Source organism: Numida meleagris, chromosome 6 (assembly GCF_002078875.1).
Source record: "Numida meleagris isolate 19003 breed g44 Domestic line chromosome 6, NumMel1.0, whole genome shotgun sequence".
Taxonomy (NCBI): domain Eukaryota; kingdom Metazoa; phylum Chordata; class Aves; order Galliformes; family Numididae; genus Numida; species Numida meleagris.
In genome coordinates this window covers 34,544,179-34,554,988 of record NC_034414.1, presented here as the reverse complement: position 1 = coordinate 34,554,988, position 10,810 = coordinate 34,544,179, and the positions used below count along the sequence as shown (strand labels likewise).

At 33.7% G+C, this 10,810-nt stretch overlaps 1 long non-coding RNA gene across 3 annotated transcripts in view; it reads right to left on the bottom strand.

Annotated features, from left to right (window-relative positions):
* LOC110401894 overlaps nt 2,055-10,810 on the bottom strand; it is a 44,810-nt gene continuing 36,054 nt past the window's right edge. For all 3 annotated transcript variants that reach the window (XR_002440674.1, XR_002440676.1, XR_002440675.1), the window contains 2 exons: nt 6,102-6,327; nt 2,055-4,003 (listed from right to left, as the gene is read on the bottom strand). This is a non-coding gene — a long non-coding RNA (uncharacterized LOC110401894). The remainder of the gene's footprint in view (nt 4,004-6,101; nt 6,328-10,810) is intronic.

The window sequence follows — 10,810 nt, the reverse complement described above, 5'->3', positions numbered from 1 at the left end:
CTTTTCAATATTTTATGACAAATAATTTGAGGTATTCCACAGTGAACTGAAAAGCTCTTAAACATTTGTACTAGTTTATTCTTAATGTATATTAAAAAGAGATTACTGTTTACAGCAACACCTAACTTCAATAACAATTTCAGAAGTTGCAACCTCATTACACTAATAGCACTATCCCTGGCTATGAGACGGTGAATATTATTCAGCTTCATTGTCTAGTAACTAGTTTACATGTAGGATATGTGCAGAATATCATTTGTAATAATGCTATTACATGCCCTTAGTAGCATGTTCAGTTAAATACATCCTCTCACAATATATGCAATTCTCATTCTAACAAAAAGCTGTATTTGTTCTGGATGGGAGGGGAAAATCACGTCAGTTCAATCTCATTACTTACCCAGTCAGGAATCAAGTTTTCACTCTTCATATGAAAAAAAAATTAACTATACAGAATAACTAATACTAGGAATTGCCATTCTGAGTATTGAGTATAGTTTTATTTTGTTGTAGTATTTCCTTTATTTTGAGATGCTTCTTTTCAAGCCGTATTTCTGAAAATATTGGCTTACTAATAAAATTTGGGGAGCTCCCTCATCAGAGAATGGATTTTGGCAGGGCCAAAATGGCACAGGTAGTGCCAACAGAAAAGAGCCATGTAGAAGAATAGGAACTGATTTTCTGCGAAGCCAATTGATTTGATAATTGTAGCTCATATTGGCAGACAAATTCAAGATGTCATTTAGCAGTGCTTTGTCAAGGTTAATGAATATGCTAGTCTCTGGCTAGTAAGAACAACACCACTATAGATCACAATTAGCTTCTCACAATCATCTGTTGTTTACATTGCACAGAGCAATGTGCCATTTCATAGATACAAATCCACCTATTTTATGTTCTGCCCTATACAATGGAACTTTCACGTACGCATGGCAAATGGCCTGCACTGAGTTCCTAACATAAAAATTCAGCGTTTCAAAACAAATTTTATTTAGGGAGTGAAAGGACCACAGGTCAAAAGCTGATAAAGAGTTCTGATGCAGAAATTTCAGCCAAGGCATTATTTTCCTTTTGTTAGTTTGTATTCCATTCAGGATCCTTGTACATTTTCATACTCGGACTGTGAAGTTCCAGATGAATCATTTTGCTCTGGTCGTAATCTAATTCAATGAATTTCAATACATAACTTAAAATTGCAAACTATGCTTTTACTGAATTTGATATATTTCATCTACCCAGTGTTCAGATGTTAAGTAAATACTAGTAATAATATAAACCTTAAAAACCTCAGAATTGGTTCTTGTTTTTTTAAACAATTTTGTATGCAATAACATAATAAGGTTGTATATATTGTTAGCTTCTATGTTAAAAAAATTACCAGAATAGTTTGTTAATATGCTTATTTTTTTTGAACTAATATTTAGATGTTCATTATATTTTTGTGGGCATATTTTATCCCACTTCTCTGCAGAATTTATTTCATTCTCACACATGCTTACGGGAATCATACATAAAATCATCTAAAGTTGATTGTGAAAATCAGAGGGGAGTTGACCTGGCCTTTCTGTTGAATTGTTTCTAGCTTTTATTTTATAATCACAAGAGTCAATGACAATAAAATTAAGATCATGAAGGAATAATCTTGCAACTCAGATGGTTACTTCCAGCTGATACTGTTAGTATTCCAAACTTTTCCTTCATTAATAAGTTCATTATTGCACTTTCTGAAAGACATTAGAGATCAATAGTACTAGATTGAACAAGATGGATTATCAGATATTCCAAAATATGGAACCTTATAGTCCATGATTAAAAATCACCTTAATTGTAGTCTATGTCAAACATCAACATTGATGTATTTCTCCTGATACTAGCTTAGCCACTGAAGGCTTTAGTAATACGTTTCAAACAAAACAAAAATAATTATCCTAAAACGTGTACCATAAAACTGTAGTAATTCATGCTGGTTGGAAGTTCCATCACAAATTTCTGTGCTTTACAATTTGACGTAGCAAGTAAGTGAACAAATAAAATTAAAAATAATGTGCTTTAAAATGCGTTTTATTCATTTGCTTGACAAGTATTATTTTGTTATGATAGTACTTCATAGTATACTTACAGATGTTTAACAGTGCATTTGGCAAAAGTAATGTAGTCTAAGTAATGCAAGATTTCAGTAAAATTCAATTACAGCATCTTGATCTGAGATGTGGAAGTATTTTTCAAGTATATAAGTATATAGATGAATAAGCAATGAATTAAGAATTTACTTCAGCAAAATAATAAGGAATGTATATTGCACATGAAAAATATCAAAACTCAGTTATTTTTCCAGCCACCAGTGTTGTTGAATTGTTCATTCATTTTAAGACTAGAATTTATTCCATATGTTCCCTACAATATTTGGTATCTCAACTGAAATACTGCTAGCATAGTTCCTCACTCCCGGTGTGAAATCAGAGCTAAAATGAACATGTGAAACACAGAAGACAGGCTGAAAAATACAAATGAATCTTTCATGGACAGTGAAAGTTTTTTTATTTTTGATAAGAGGAAAAAAAAAAAACAGAATTGGATTCTATTGAAATTTTCTCAGGGTAGGTCTGAAAACATGACTGTTTTGCCCCTTCTCTGAAAATTCATCACTTTCAATTGGAAAAGGGAGTAAAATGAAGTGGCAGAAAGCAGGCACATATTGGAGAACATACCTCTGTGTTCAAACAGTAATGTTTGGAAGACAAAATGTTCAAACAGTCTTTAAAAAAAAATGTTTCTGCAATGCATTGTCACTGTTACTCTAGGGTAGAGATAGGCGATTTTAAATGAGAGAAGAAATAAACATGAAAAAAATATTTTGAAAGGTTCAAATCTTACTTAAATAAGCTGTGTCGGTTAATTTAAGAAAAAAATGTTGGGTATTTTCCCTGGTAAGCACCAAACTCTGGTTTCACATCCCTGAAAAACTCCTAATATAGAGATTTCTGCTGGTTCAATTCAAATGAGTGACCAATTAGCATGAGCAGTTTAACTGCTTATTAAATTAGACATATCAGTGTAAATGCAACAAGGTTAAAAATAGGACAGAAAATAATTTTCATTTAGACAGTTGTATTAATTGGTAACACACATTAGCTTGCTTTTATCTTCCAGTACATTCTTACAGAAAAGTGAGAACTGCAACATACTGATACACAGGCAAGAGTGTGCATTGGTACACATAGTATTCGTAAAAAGAATTAAAACTTTTTTATGTGAGTACACATTTTGCAATAAATGTAAAATGACTAATGAACACAATTCCTCTGACTCAAATATTCTTCAAATTTAGGTAAGACCTCTTGAGCTCCAGTACTAAAGACTGGCCTAGGTTCTGCTTAATGCCTACAAGCACCGGGCAGTTTATGTTGAACTGTCATTTTCCTGTAGTCCGGATATTGGTCTGAAATTCAGTACCAGAACCAGGTTTTGGCTTAATTCAGAAATTCCTAGTTCAATTAAAGGTCTAATATTCCCCCAAAAGGCATTTCTTAGCTTGCTGCTTGGACTCATTTATCAAAACACATAACTATTCTCTTAAGTTCAACTTTATGCCATCTGAAGATAGTGACTGGGAAAAAAGTTTGTGCATAAAAGTGGCTGAATAAATGTATGTAAATGTTTCATTTTTAACTATTGATTTTTATCACTTCTGCTAGGTTTCCTTCTACTAATCCAATTAAATAAAAAAGAAACACTGACTAGATTTTCTCAAAGGAACAAAATTATTGATCATCATATTTCAGTAGTGGCTGTATCCACTGCAAGAGGTAAATGGAAGCTTTAACACGTACTTTACGCTAGGAGTTACTGTGATAATAAAAATGACATTATCTAGTGCTAATACATGAGGGGTGCAACTGTGCTTCTGATCCAATTCCCATTAACGTCAATAGCAATGTTTCCATTGATGTCACTGGCACAAGGTCAATTTTTGCAGGGGAAAGCCTCGTCCTTCCACAATCAGCTGAAAACACAATGGAGTCACAATATTCAGGATTTTCTTAAAATAGTTCACAACAGTTTCATGATTTTGCATTTTTTCCCCTCCTATCACTGTCATTACTCTAGAGATAGGGTAAGCTTCAAAAATGAAGGACTGCAAATATGCATCACAGTAACCAGGCAAGACTTGCAGCAACTCCGTTCTGTGCCCAGAGGAAAAGAAGTGTCTAATGGGTGTTTTGTTTTTAGGCCAGAAAGTAATGGAGGGGAGGATGTTGTCACTAAAAGGCATGAGAAAACTGAAGTCATGAATAGACCTTAGGCAAAGAGAGGGTATGACGGAGCATATAAACAAGGTATTTACATCTTCCAATTCTAAAAGTTTGTGAAAGCATATATTACTAAGACATGCGTAGACTTAAACAAGGAATATGTTACCATCTTTCACACTGTACTCTTCTCAGCAAATCTGTAGCTTATCTAGACATTATGTGCAGGTCTAGTCAAAGAAAGAGCTTCTTAGAGAAGTTAATTTTTATAGATTAAGCTTCTCATAAAGTCTTACTATTTTACCTAAATATTTTTCTTTTTCTCAGTAATTATGAAAAATCAAAACTTCTCTGAAGAAGAAAAACATCCCTTTGCAGTTGCAAGTGACTTCTGGAGACCCCCATTCCCTTTTTTTCCTTATCATATTAGAATCAGAAGGGAAGATGGACAGGTAGAACAACTGCATTATTTTCAAATACTTGTTTTTTATTTCTTTTTCCAGGAAAAAAAAAATGAATGTGTTATTTTTTACTCTTTAAAAAATGTCTTTCATCTTCTTAAAAAATATTTTTAATTTTCATTTGTGGGGGGGTGTAAGCAGACAAATATGTGAGAATGAGAAAAACATGCAAACTAAGTGCATATGTGTTTAGTCCTATGGATCTCAATTTACTCTCTGTTTTGTCATCTTGTAGTCTGGTTCATAGTGTCATGCTACTTTTGATGATAGCTCATCTGAGTCCACATGTCTGTGAAAAACATTTCCACTGATAATCACTGGCTCATATAATTTCTCCTGGTAAACATTTCAATCCCTTTTTTTTTTTTTTTAGCTTGCTGCTCCTTCAGAGTTTCCAGCAAGATTTCTCCATCTCTCACAAGTCTCTATACATGAATTAATTCACAGAAATATGAAGGAAAAAAAAGGCCTGTTCTAAAAAGAATGATGCATTTTAGTTTCTCTTATTGTGCAGGTCTGATTAGTAAAGACATTTTGCAAGCACCTGTCACTCTTGTAGAATTTCAGAACCACTTGTAAGAATGATGATATAACATAGCTTTTCTATCAAAAAGTTCTTCCAGGGAGTCAACTAAATAAGCAGCAAATCAATAAGAACTTCATATTCAATTGTCTTATGCATTTTAGCTGTTTGGACAAACAGAGAGACATTTCTAGTCATTCAAGGTAGAGTCACATTATCAAGTCCAATCTCTTTTCCAACAGGGAAGAAAATACCCTTCAAGGTGAAATCTTCAGTAGCAGTACATTTGACACCATTTTTATATAATTTACTAAAAAGTATCCCAATCAGAGGCCACAGGGAAACCATTTTGTTAATTTATTTTGCAATTCCACTCCTCCTCTCTCACAAGAGGAGGCATGAAGAACCAGTTTGTAACAGCGTTTTCAATTTGAGTGTTTGAAAGGTTATTCCACTTAAATGCAGTGCATGTGTAAACAGCATGTAAATCCCTCGTGGCTCTCTTCCTAGCTTAGACCTAGCTGAGGACAAGAGAAGAGAAAAATAACAAAGAAAGAGATCACTAAGTATGAGCATTTTTAAAGAAATTCAGAAAATGAGAGAATTTTTGAGTATAGAGTCAGATCTGGAAAACAAAGCCAATTTGTCAGTACCAACACATAAACGATAGACAGATGTATTCTTAGTAGGAAAAAAAGGGAACTCAGAAGTGAGATGACCTAATCCAGGCTTTTCTGCACTGATACAAAGCCAGGATAACATTGACTTCAATTATCTTTTGGATCACTAGTATCACCCATGATAATAAATATCAAATAAATGCCAGTAGTTAGATATCATAATATTTATGCAACAATGGCTACTTACCTGGTCAGCTTTAAAAACCCAGATGACCCAGAGACTTCCAGAGTTACTTGCACACACCTCTGCAACTTATTCTGAAGAGCCATGCCATTTCTTCAAACTCATCCCAGTCATCTACACACCACAGTAATCTCTGAGATGACCAGAGGACTACACTGCCCTGAGGAATAAGTATTTCTCAATTTGAAGAAGTGTTGAAATTTCATTAGTTTTGTTGTGTTTTCATTTTCTGGCAGAGAAAAAGAGTAGAGAGCAGAAAAGAAATGTTGTATTAACAGAATTTGTTGGAAGCCACATTTCCAACTCAAAGCCATTCTCTAAAAAAACCACTGCAGCTGATGTATTAGATGACATTTGTGTGAATTTGCTTCTAGTTAAAGAAACTAAAGCTATATATAACTTTATTTTTTCCCACACTGATGCACTGAAACATCCTTTAAGAATTCTCTTATTGCTGAGCACAAATGTTACACTTTAAGCCATATTCTGATAACTTTGTTTATGCTAGAAATATCACATGCAAAATGAATACAGAAGTCTGAATGGTAAGATTTTTTTAGCATGAATAAACACAGCAGAAACTCCCCTCTGATTAAATTATTGATCTTCCCATGTAAATCTAGGAGCCATATACAAGAGAACTCAGCTCTCAAGAAACTTTCCTGCTATTTTCAGTGTTCACTACAGAAATGTAGTATTACTCTCCAACATTCTTCTTCCACAAGCTGCTATGGTAACAGAGAATTAGCAGAGATGAATATACTGTAGCTCCTTTTTTTCTTTCTTTTTTTTTTTTTTTTTGTAAAATATACAGAACTGAGCAATACTTTAAATGAGATTTATACCCTTAGTATCTTCAGTTTGACTCTGAAGTCTATAGACTGTTTGCATAGTACATCATGTGGTTTTTTTGTTTACTATTTTTTTAGTTTCATGTAAATACATAATACTATATGCAGAAAGCAAGATCCTGTAAATATGCTTAAACAGAACTATCAGTGTCATGTAGAAATGTTCTGTAATGTGCTAGCAGCAACTAGAATATTTCCCAGTATTTGATCATTATTTATGCAGTGTTTAACTACACATAATATACACAGACAGGCATTGCCTCAGATGTTTAAGAGAAGAGGAGAACATCTATCCATTCCATGTACCAAAAGCCATGGGTAATTGTATGGCTGTTTCACAAGTACATAAGGCTGAGCACAGTGCAAGATGAAAGCAATGCTTTATGCCTCTACATTCTTTATCACATTGCTATTCAGTTATGTTCTGCTGGAAGGAGGACTGTTGAGGAAAATGTAGCTTTAGAATAGTTTGCAATAAAGAGCTACTTATGGAGCATCACCATCAAGATCAGTGGTAGCAAACCATGAGGCAGTTAAGTCCTCAGACCATTTATAATCTGAACAGACAAGCATTCAGTGGTAAGTGCAGGTCTGCACCCATTTATTTCTCTACATTACCGGCAGCAAAATACAGACATTTATAGAAAGAAATACTTTTCAGCCTCGCATTCTCCAAAGCAGCGTAGCTAGAGGATAACTATTAGTCTGCATAACTCAACAACCCTATATGCAAACTGCCTTTGCTTCAAATCTTTGGAGAAGGGATCCTTGCCACCAGTAGCTTGGCAGAAGAGCGCATGAAAATTTATGTGCTATTAAAATCTGCCCAACCATACAGTATCTTCTGAGAAGCATGGGAATTATAATATTTAGGGAGGTCTTCTAGCAGACAGAGACAGGTTTTGGGATAGCAAATACATGTGCCAGATGGGGGCCTTACGTGACATTCTGTTCTGTGGCAGTGTGGGAGGTAGGTAAGAGACATGGCTTAATTTTGTTACGTATTTTTTTGAACCTTGTTCTGCAATACTCTGCCTGTACAGAATTGCTGACATAGCCAGGCAGAATTATATCAAAAAGTTTGTATATATCATTGTACAATTATATATTTTGTATTAGTTGTCCTTACAGCCTCAAATATTGTTTAGTAAGCAAAACTATACAGTGGTATGATGTATAACAGAAAAAACATCATCTCATTTTAGAGAATGACCACAAGAACATAATTTATGAGGGCTATTTCTTCTAGGCTAAAATGCCTCTCCTATAAGTAATATTTTGCCTCCTCCATGGAATATTCATCTTTGCTTTCCAAAGGTGAACTTAAAAACACATTGCTTGTAATCAAGCATAACAAACATTACATATATTACCTAAGACAGAATGTATGGTACTTAATTTTGTATCTGATAATAAATTTACTTCTACAAATTCATGTTCTTTATGATATATGCAAGCTTTCCCCTGTAATATCCTTATCATATATTCATATATCATATGATGTGATATATAACATATGACTATGATATATATTAATATATAGTTTTTTCCTCCTCCCATGATTCAGCACACGTAGGAAAAGTCATGCAACTTTTTCATGGAGGTTCAGTGCTCTAACAAAAAGCCATATCATCTCAAGTAACCAGGGTCAAATTCCTACTTCTATACAATAATTATTATCTACTTATAGAAAGAAAATAAATGTGAACCAGTTTCTGTTTTGCTTACTCTTTGGCAAAAAATTGTCCCTGATTTTCTTATATATTACAATAGAGAACACCTTTGTGAAATAGATAAATATTTCACAAAATTCAATATTTCACAAAATTTCACTAAATATGGTAAAAACATTTTTAATTTAGTGTACTTGTGTTATTGGCTGCATTTTGGGTACTACTATAAACGCGCATCTGAAGTTGCTATATGAACCACCAATATTTTAAAAAAAAATTAATATCCATTGAATATTTTACAAATGAGATCCAGCTTTTTTTCCCTGTTCTGGTATTTAAAACAGGCCAACCCCTTTACCTCAAGAATTAATCCATATATTTTAATAAACAGAATGAGGAGGTCACACAGATTTAATATGTTTGTTCCTTTAAAGCTTTGGTTTATAACATAACATTTGAAAATATTTTCCCTTTCAAAAATTTGTTTCCCTGACACTAAATTGGTTTGGACCCAACAAAATACTCAAGTTTTGAGTTCACATTACAAGAACCTTTCCAACTTCTCTAGCTAAAATAATCCTTCGTACATGGGAATTTATATGCATATGAGAATGCAGACATCACACTAACTTCTTCCATTTTTTAGAAACATAACTCCTTTTATACCTCTTGTTCTAGTTGTCTTAGCCAGGCGTAACTGCTATTCACTTTATTTTTTCTAAAGGATGCAGTAGGTGCTTACTTTATATAAGACTTGTAATTACAAGGATAAAAAGGGGAGTTGTCTCAGGAGTACAATCCCCATCACTATGTAAGTGACTAACTATTGTAAGTTTCACTGGAGTGCACTTAAGTGACCACTAGCTTTGAAGCACTTTGTGCCAGCTGAAGTATATAAACAAAGCTGCAAGTATCAGACTGAGACAAAGAACACAACATCAAAATTATGTCAAATAACTTCAGTTATAAAAAAAAATTGATAGCCTTGTTTGAAGTGCCTTCATTGGAAATTCAATTATACTAACATCTGTCTTCTGTTTCAGACAGAAAAAAAAAATCAGTGTATAAAAGCAACCTCTGCTTTGTTTAACTTTTAGAATTTGTAAGTAAATTCAGCTCTTTAAACCATGTCTCATGTTATGTTGAATTTCCTTTCATAATAAATCCTACCCCGCAAGGCTATCTATATCTCAAGTACCTATCCCGTAAGGTAGACTATAATAGCCCTCTGTGTTACGAGGAACGGGGACAGAAATAGATACTGTATAACTAAATGCTGATTGACAGTTCCGTCACATGATTGGTTCTTCTTAAATAATATTGCAAAGAAAAATCTTCATACCATACCACTCAAGAGATAGTAAAATAGAGTAAACAGATGTAACCTTATGGAAGGAAAAAAAAAATCTGTTTTATTATTAGCGTAACACACTGAAACACTATTTTTCAAATACATTAACCAGAGATCAAATTTTTCTGTGTCTAATGAGAAAGGAATTGTTCCTTCTCAATTGCCCATTAAAATGCTTTTCCTAAAAAAAAAAAAAAATTCACGTGGAAGAGTCTTACTATGTAAATACTTTAAGGAAAATATTTTCATGGCATGCAAGAAAGAAACAAGAGGAAAGCAGTGCAGAGACAGTGACTGAAATGTCTGCCAGGTACATATCCAAGACAGCTTAAAAGCTCCTATGAAATGAAACCTAGCTTTTGAAGCTGTCAGAATTTGCCAGCTTGCTACATTATTGTACAAGTCTGAAGAATTCCTTCACAGAAGAACTTGTACAAAGAGCAGCTGAGACACTAGGAAAAGCGTAGAGCCTCTCTCACAAAATAATGGTTTATAATCACACACATGATAAAGAAATGTATCATCCTGGTGACTGACAGACACTTGTAAGTGCACAGGCAAGACAACCGCAGCCACCACAACAACTGGCTCTCAAGCCTGGCAAAAGACCTATCAACATTTCTGTCAGAAATAAGACCATTTACAAATTGGTACCTCAATTCTCTCTCACCTCTGCCCCATTTGCTTCCAGTATTTCATTGTCTTGTGTGAAAGATCAGGGAATAAGTACTAGGTAGAACCTTCTAGTACATTAGAGAGCTTTAAACAAAGTTTGAAAATATCTTCAAAAATAAATTTTTTAAAAAGCATGTTATTTTATTGCCTTTATCATCTAAA